This window comes from Octopus bimaculoides, chromosome 2 (assembly GCF_046866305.1).
Source record: "Octopus bimaculoides isolate indiv1 chromosome 2, ASM4686630v1, whole genome shotgun sequence".
Classification (NCBI taxonomy): domain Eukaryota; kingdom Metazoa; phylum Mollusca; class Cephalopoda; order Octopoda; family Octopodidae; genus Octopus; species Octopus bimaculoides.
The window spans coordinates 149558676-149568675 of record NC_142929.1 but is presented as its reverse complement, the minus strand read 5'-3'; the positions used below and the strand labels follow the sequence as shown (position 1 = coordinate 149568675).

Below are 10000 nucleotides of genomic sequence, written 5' to 3'. Positions count from 1 at the left end.
TGTTTGTACTTGTGCCCCTACCACTGCTTGACAACCGGTACTGGTTTGTTTGCAACAGGAGTCGAACTGTTCAACTGAAATCCTCCAAAGCGGTACCCCAGCATGATTGCAGTCCAATGACTAAAAGAATCGACAAAAAATAAATAATAACCCTACACATACTCTCTCACTCTCTCACTCCTCTTCTCTCTATTTTTTCTTTATCCATCTCTTTCTCTATATGCATAGATCGAAAGATATAAGCACTTGTTATGGGTCTCTCAAAAACAAACTAAATAAGTCAAATTTTACTTCACCCATTTTTTGTTGTAAAAGCCCTTTTGTTTAATCAAAGAATTTAATTTGTATAACGAGGCTAATTTATGAAAATTTGTCTCCAAGCTTATATAATCATATAATTATATTTAACAGAGACTCCAACGTTTTTATGATCATTTTTATATAGACGTCTGCTCAGTACATGTTGTGGCAGATGATGTCCAAAATTTTGCTTCTGCTGAAGGAAGGTAAAAAGAGACATGTTCGGAGTTGCCTACCTTGCTACCTGGGCTTGAAGAGTGATACCGCGAAACTGATATTCCTCCCTGCTTCCATACCTATCTATCTACCTACCCATCAAATACATACACACACACTCACTCACACACATATATGATGTTAGGGAGTGAAAAGTACAAACCACGCAAAACTTGAACCAAATGCTGTTGCCTATGCACATGTGAGAAGATCTTCATACTTTGAATACATACAGGCACGAATGTATACATATATACACCTATTAAATACTTATAGGTGTGTGTCTGTGTGCGCGTACATACATACATGCATTCACACATACATACATACATACATACATACATACATACATGCGTGCGTACGTACATACATACATACATACATACATACATATATGTATAAATAAATTTCACCTCATATGCCAGGCTCCGATGAAGCTATAAAGCGTTACTCACTCATTCAACAATGAGTCCACTACATTTCATAGCCGAAACAGCTGTAAGCTAATGAATAAAATAACAATAAGTTAATCGCTTAGTGCATTGGCATCTCGTTTTCTTAAATAAATACAGAAATACACATACATAGAGGTTTACTTATATTTATATATTTCATACAAGATTGCAGCCTTAAGGAATTTTTGTTTGTTCAAAATCACACCCTACCGTATTCTAGTTTAATTTTAGCAATATCAACTTCTTGGATCAGTAAGTTAACTTTCCAGTAAATGACCGAATCCGTCACGGGGTATGTATTACAAACATGCGCACCTGAAAAAATAGCTCAGTTACAAAGAGCCGTATTTTTCGCACTTGCGACTTTGTCAAACAATGATTCACATGATCATATGATTTGACCCTAATGCAGGAAGTTTGGATGCAATTGTTAACTAAATTATCAAATAATTATTAATTGTAATTAATTATTTTCATTGTATTAACGTCTTGCCCCTTTCCTTTAAGTTGGCTACGAGCGTTCCCTCTGACCTTTTATACATTACTGGCACTCTGCCAGTTTCGACGACGAGGTTTCCAGTTGATCCGATCAACGGAACAGCCTGCTCGTGAAATTAACGTACAAGTGGCTGAGCACTCCACAGACATGTGTACCCTTAACGTAAGTTTCAATATTCAGCGTAACACAGGGTGTGGCAATGCTGACCCTTTGAAATACAGGTACTACTCAGTTTTCCCAGCTGAGTAAATTGGAGCAACGTGAAATAAAGTGTCTTGCTTAGGGACGCAACACACCATCGGGAATCGAACTCGCGACCTTACGATCGTGAGTCGAATTCCTTAACCACTAAACCACGCCCCCTTTATACATACATGCATATATACACGTATAAATGCATACACACATATATAGTGACTGTCAACTCGTAGACACGTATGACTATCACTATCAATTTATCTTATTCGAGATTTTTTAAACTCAATGGTTGTCAGCAATGTTTGTGCTGAAATTCAGCTTCATTAACAGCTTGCATAACCCCGCAAGACTCTTACATACAAAGCCAAATAGTCCAGAAACAACCAAGCGGGAGAACTCCGGTTTCGCAAAGTGGTGAGTGTTATTTCGGAACTTCCTTCTCCTATAAAGATGTCTAAACAACGACATCCAGATGTCGGATGACCATTGAATCTTCTGAGTTCACCCATCATTTGACAAGTTCCGTTTTTCGTCCTGCAGAGTGTTCAACAAAAACGTTCAACAAAAACAAACTTTCTGACTAAGTAAACTTAGTAGGATTGCCAGCTTAGTCACCGACGACCCGTCCATTCGGTAGGTTTTACAGGATTACATGTTTCCAGTAGCAGTAAGAGACTCCTGACGCACACACATGTAATGGGCTTATACTTCAACAACATAATTTCACACACACTCGTTATTAAATTCCGATTCCACTCCCGGTTGTCCGGGTGGCATCACAGAATTCGTGGGAACTCTACCCAACTAAGCAATCATTACATATATGTGTACACCAGGTATTATCAAGATGATTTTCGACTGCGCCTGCTGCGACCTTATTTTTCAACGAAATTCCATGGGTAGTTGAAGAGTATTGCTAAACAATCTAGTGTGTCATTGCATTTCATGCTATCTACAGGGTGTTCAATTATTACACCAGATTTTGAAATAATGTTTTACGATTTTTATGATGGCTAGAATATCCAAGCCTTAAGACTGTATTAAATTTAGCATGAAATTTAGCAAGTTTGTGATCGATATCCTCAAATAATTAATCAGGCTCCTGGTAAACAGAGGTTTTAATGTGGCACACATTTTTCAAGGCCGGTCCTATGTCTGTTCAATATGATAAGAGTTCATGGTAATTCCTCAATACAAAATCTCCTGAAAATGTGGGGAGTTTTAAGACCTCAACTACGAAAACTATTGCTGAACTATAGATCTCTCACACAATTTGAATTAGCGTTGGATCCTGTCAGTATAAAACCTGAACCTGCATCGTTTTACTAGAAAGCTTTTCCCGTGCATCACACTAACATTTCGCTATATTATTTTTTCAAAAAGAAATTGAAGTTGAAGCTGTAATACTTCAAGATTGTTGCTGGAATTCAAACCAAATCTCAGACAATTGGATGAATAAAAACGAAAGTCCACAAAAAGAGGTGCGCAGTGATTTTGACGTCCACAAAACTCGATAGAATAGCGTTTTGTGGAACGCTGGTACGTTTCGTTGAAAGCAAAAATTCCGAAAGTAATGTTACCATAACTCAAATAAATATCCATCCATCCATCCATACATTCAGATTGCATATGCGAGTGCGCACGCGCCACGTGTGGGTATCCAAATATTTCTACATGAGAATATTTCTTATGTGGGTGTGTGTGCATTTACGCGTATAGATGTATAAAGGTATTGTATATAAATATATATATATAATACACACACATACATACATAAATATATATACATGTAAATATATATGTATATGCATATCTATCTATCTATCTATATATATATATATATATATATATAGAAAGATACATAAATTAAATACATACATATAGGTATACAAATATGTAGATGCAAGATATACCAGTATCCTTCTTAAATATGCACCTCTATTGAGTATATGTGTACAGTTGCTATACACATATACTACTTTAATTTAACAGTTATTATATAAAAATTCCCAAAGGAGATGTTTAAAATAACATGAAAGTACCGTCGTAAATACGAAAATATGTTGTGAAAACCTGCGTATGTTGCAGCTAAATTGGCACATATAATCATGTAGATAGATAGATAGATAAATAGACATAGATAATGCATACATATATATATATATATATATATATATATGGGAGAATATACAAAAAATAACAACAGACGAGGACAGGTGGTATAAATAACAAAAGTATATATTAGTATGACGCTCGGGAATACGGAAAGTCTTTGACGTTTCGAGCTACGCTCTTCAACAGAAAGAATACGGAGACAAGGAGAAAAACACGGAGAAAAAAAATGAATAGTGTTCAGTCAACGGTCAATCTGTATACACACATATATATGTATGTTTATATATATATACATATATATGTGCACACACACACACACACACACACACACATACACACTATGTGTGTGTGTGTGTGTGTGTGTGTATTATATGTATCTATGTATTTATGGATAGATGTATATGTATGTGTGTTTATGACTATATATGTGCAGGTCTACACTTACACCTATATACAGGTACTCACACACAAACACGCACACATATATACATATGCATATACTACTATTGCTACTACTACTACTACTACTACTACTACTACTACTACTACCATCTCTTGCTCTCGTTTTCTTTCTCCACCGTTTCTTTGATAGGTTACACTATTTCAAAATATATTTTTCTTCAATAAATTCTTTAAGGGTTACTACATCGTGGTGCACACACACAAGCTTACTTTATGATACAAGTGTGCGTGTATGTTTAAAAAGTGTGTGTGTATGTTTACGAGTGTGTGTGTGGCAGCACAAATTAATTCATAACTTTATGACTATTTGACGAACAATTTTGAAGAAAATACCTCGTTAGCACTAATTATGCAATACTCTCTGGAGTATCTGCTTTATGAGGGAGCACACACGCACGCACACACATATGCATATACTTACACATATATTAATAATGAAGGTATATATATGTACACGCACATATATGCATATACATAAATACACACATACATGCATACCTGCGCGTAAGGATGTGTAATATATATCTATATATAACAGTTTGTGTGAAAATACCATATATATACCTCATATATGTAGATATAATACATATTGTATATATTACATGATATATACATAAAACATGCAATTCTATACGTGTGTGTGTGTGTGTGTGTATGTGTTTATGTGCTTATATTATATACGTAATAAATACATACATTCACACATACATACGCCTTATATACGGTTTGACTTCCCGTATTATACATAGATGCACGTTTTCAAACGAACATACATAGACACACACATACACACACATATACACATATAGACATGCGCATATGCATACTCAAAATCTCATATGTAAACACTACCCCTTCAATGCCACTTAGCTAAGACACAGGCCCTGTGTGTATATTATATACATGCAAATACACACACACACACACACATAAGTACACATATGTCTACTAACATACACACTCTAATTTATATATATATATATATATATATATGCATGTATGTATGTATCTTTCAAAGATTTGACAAAAGCACAGCAAACGGAAAATTTAAAATATTTACGCACTCCTTATTTTTTTACTTATATATATATATATATATATATATATATATATATATATATATATACATATATATATATGTAATATATTCATATGCTTCTCTGGGTGTGTGTTAGTGTGTGTGCACGCGCGTGTTTGCCCGTAGTGACTGTATGTATATGCGTGCTTTTGATGCCATTAGTTGCCGTCATCTACTTTCCGTTTCTCCTCCTCCTCGTCCTTCTACATTTCTCTACATTTCTTCTTCGAGTCTTTTAATTTTCTCTCTGTTTTTAACGACATTCTCTCCTTCCTGTTTCCTCGTCTTCCTTCCTTCCGTCCTTGCTTCCTTCCTTACACTTCTTAATTCTTTCCTTTTTCTTCCTCGTCCATCTTCCCGTTTCTCGCATCTTCTTTATCTTTTTCCTGTCCTAAGTTCCGCTAACGCCTTCCTCCTCCCCTTCCTCCTCTTTGTCTTACTTTCTTTTTCCCCTTCTCCTTTTACCTTTTTCTTAACTCCGCACATTCCACCTTTCCTCACTTCTCCCCTTCTTCTTACGTTCTTCTTTTCTAATATCACCTTCTCCTCTTTCTCAACTCCTCCTTCAATTTACTCCTTATTATTCATTCCCTCTCAATTCTTTCAATCGTTTCCTCTCCATTCGCTCTCTCTCTCTCTCTCTCTCGTTCCTTCTTCCCCCCCCCTCCCGTCATTCATTCAAGACACTCCTCTTTCCTTCTCCCCCCCCCATCTTCCTTCTCTTCCTTCCGTTTCCTTTATCACCTCTTCTCGTCTTCCTTCATATTTTTCTTTCCTTTCTCTTTTCTTTAATTCCAAACACACCCTCCTCTTTTTCCTTCCTGTCATTCTCAGTTTTTTTCCACTTTACTTCTTTCATTCTTTTTTTCTTTCCTTCTCTTTCTTTCTTCTTTCTTTTTATTCAAAACAAACACACACGCGCGCACTCAATTTCTTCCCCAAACTCTTCATATTACTTATTCATTCCTCTTTTCTTTCACATTCATTCTTGTCATTCCTTCCTTCTCTTCTTTCCACATTCTCTTTCTATTTCATTTCTTTTTCCTTATTTCCACATCAAGCTCTACTTCAATCCCGCCTTTCTCCCCATCCCCGCCGTCATTTGCCGCCATCGCCGCCGCCTGAACCACCACCACCACCACCACCACCGCCCCCGCCACTGCCACAATCCTCATCTTCCTCTCTTTTTCTCCCTCTCTTTTAATCTTTCTTCACTTCGTACACTGACAGACATAAAACACACACACACACAGACACACATGCCTAAAAACCACACACAAATACACATATAAACGTTTTTCGCCTCACACGCAGACACACAACAGACGAGCAGACACAGACACACACACACACATTAGGCATACACGCATACACACAAACAAGCACACAGACACCACATGTACTCGTACCTTTTGTCGCTGAACTGGTGGTTCCTATGCTTAAAACCGTAGAAGGTAGTAAAGTGAAGAAAACACCATACACAGAATGTGTGTGGCTGTTGCGTGAAGACAAAACAAAACAAAAACAGAATCAAGGAATTTTCGAAAGCGCGCACACACACACACACATACATACAAACACATACAAACACAAACACATATGCATACACACACATACATATACCCACACTACACAAACACACACACACGCGCACAACGAGCGTAGTCTGAATGCCACCATCGTCACCTCCGCCGCCATTTTGTATCGCCGGGGCTTGTATTATTAACACGGTTACTGTTACTACTACTATGTCTAATAAGAGAACCTCTATCACTATTTCTATCAAACATCAATACCAACACTAACATTAACACAATTTCGGAGAAAACGACACTAGCGACAGAACACCCTCCACCACCACCACTATCGGCACCACTGAGAAACAACACCACCAACGTCGCCATTGTTATCATCACGACAATCAACAACAAAAAGAAAAAACACCGCTGCCGCTTACCAATATCAGCAAAGAGGCTAACAAATAAGAGCGACAAGGAGGACAAATAGCAGTGACACCACCACCACCACCACAACAACAACAATTACAATCAACAGCACCATCACCACCATCACCCCTACTACTACCACTACCACCACTGCTGCTACCACAACTTCCGTCACGATCTCCAACACCGCCGACGTCCACGGCACCGTCAACCCTACCAGTGTTACGACCACCGCCGCCAACACCACAAACATCCACAACCGCTGTAGCAGCAGCAACAACAGCAGCAACACCATCAACACTACAACAGTCACAATTATCACCACTACTACCACCACCACCACTAACAGCAACAGCAACAACAACAACACTATCAGCACCACATAGAAAACAAAAGCAAATGAACGCATCGCTAATAATACATATACATTTGTAACTATCTCACTAATTGAATTAACATTAAACTTTTGACTTACAAACACGCACACACACATATTGAAGCCTACATACATACCCACACACATATCGAAGCCCACATACACACACACAGATAATGTTATATTATATAATATATAAAGAAATACAGAATCGCATAGATGCACACATGTACACAACACAGACGCACATATAAAATTAATTCATAGAAAATAAAGCGAAACGAAACACGTAGCCAAACAATCACAAGAGTAATATATATAAACAAAAAAATGTATATATAAAAATCTGCATCACAAATAACAAATAACAAAAAAAAAATAAAGCAAAATATAAAAGAATTTTTCGCGCACACGCATACACACGCGCGCACCGTGTGGGTATATTATGTAAGAAAGTTTTCTGATTCCAACAGACATATGGATGACCATCGGGGCCAAATATTTGCTGGTTTACTTGTAACCAATTCCAGTCGGACATGGAGCTAAAAATAATAAATTAAATTACGAAGTAGGTACCTATTCTTGAATTGTTAACTAATAACTGGTATAATGCTTTATTTTGTGAATGTAAATTCGGAACCAACCAACGCGCACACACACACACACACACACACACACAAACACACACACAGACACACACACACACGCACACAAACGCGCACACACACACTCACACACTCACACAAACATACAAACACATGATGTACACAATTGTGCAGGCACACACACACACATATGTGAATATTTACATACATGTATGGGTGTTTATTTGTACGGGTATATAGTTACAGATATATATATGCGTGTATATATATATATATGTATATATATATATATATGCTTGTATATTTATATGTGTGTATATATAAGTGGGTAGTGCGAGTATGTGTGTGTGCGTATGCGTATATACATATATATACATATACACTCACTCGCTCACACTCATATAGTCAAGACATCATAATGGAGAACGGAGAATTATACTACTTCAAAATATATTTATTGAAAGTTATTAAAGTATTATCTTCATATTCCATTCCAACACGTGTTTCTGCTGCATAAGTCACCCAGTCAGTGTCTTTCGATATAACATTTCTGTACATAAAGTTGATTTATATTAAATCAATTGCAATACAGATTCATCTAAAAGTTGACAACCCTATGCAACATTATTCGAGGTGATACACATACAGGTGGGAGAAGCGAAGTGGTTTATTTCAATATATAAATTTTAAACACATATAATTCCCCATTCTTCATTTTGATATCATGATTATATACTTTGTATGCTACACGAAATCCAAAGGAGCGAATTCAGGATTTATCTATCGAATGAAGTACAGTTTAATTATCATAAACGATTGTAAATGTTTCGATAATTAGCTAAATCTGGATTGGATCAGAGTGCTCATAAAGTTACCTGCCTGGATTTGAAAACCCTATTCCTTTACGTTATATATATATATATATATATATATATATATATATATATATATATATATATATATATATATATATATATATATAAGATTCAGTTGAATTAGGTATTTAAACTGAGGCGCAACTTGCTTGTTCGGTATAGTCCGCACACTTCAACAATATTAATTGAATATCATGACACCCTGTAGAGGTGTTTGTACCTAATATTCCTGTGGTATGTGCAGACAATGCAACCCAACTAAGTGAAGATATCCGCACTTGGTAATTCAGACATGTACTTCTTATATATTTTGTTTTTATATAAAGGTACTTTCAATAGTATTTCCGAAGTGCAGATTCCAAGTTAAGCGAACAGAATATAATATGTAACATATGTACACCTGTACATTTTTGTTTCATATATATATATATATATATATATATATATATATATATATATATATATATATATATATATATATATATATTCTTTTATTTGTTTCAGTCGTTTGACTGCGGCCATACTGGAGCACCGCCTTTAGTCGAACAAATCGACCGCACGACATATTCCTTGTAAAACTAGTACTTATTCTAACGGTTCTTTCCCGGAACCGCTAAGTTACGGAGACGTAAGCACAGCAACATCGATTATCAAGCGATGATGGGGGAACAAACACAGACACACCGTCTCCCAAATATATATATACACACAAGGCTTTGGTCAGCCCTAGAGTATAATGGAAGACACTTGATCAAACTTCCACGCAGTAGAACATGTATGTATTATGTATTATATATGTATGTATATGTGTATGTATGTGTACACACATACTTAAACCTATAAGATGAAGTTAGTTTTTATGTGAAGGTAGAAAG

At 36.2% G+C, this 10000-nt stretch overlaps 1 protein-coding gene across 10 annotated transcripts in view; it reads left to right on the top strand.

Annotated features, from left to right (window-relative positions):
- LOC106874941 (transcription factor Sp9) overlaps positions 1 to 10000 on the top strand; it is a 358324-nt gene that overhangs the window by 111795 nt on the left and 236529 nt on the right. For 2 of the 10 annotated variants that reach the window (XM_089347913.1, XM_089347906.1), the window contains exons 1-2: positions 5676 to 8213; positions 9630 to 9900. The exons of 6 other annotated variants lie outside the window; for them this stretch is intronic. The gene's annotated coding sequence lies outside the window, so the exon portion shown is untranslated. Of the gene's footprint in view, positions 1 to 5675; positions 8214 to 9629; positions 9901 to 10000 lie in introns of those variants that run through there. 2 more of the 10 variants (XM_089347902.1, XM_089347911.1) reach the window with 1 other exon arrangement.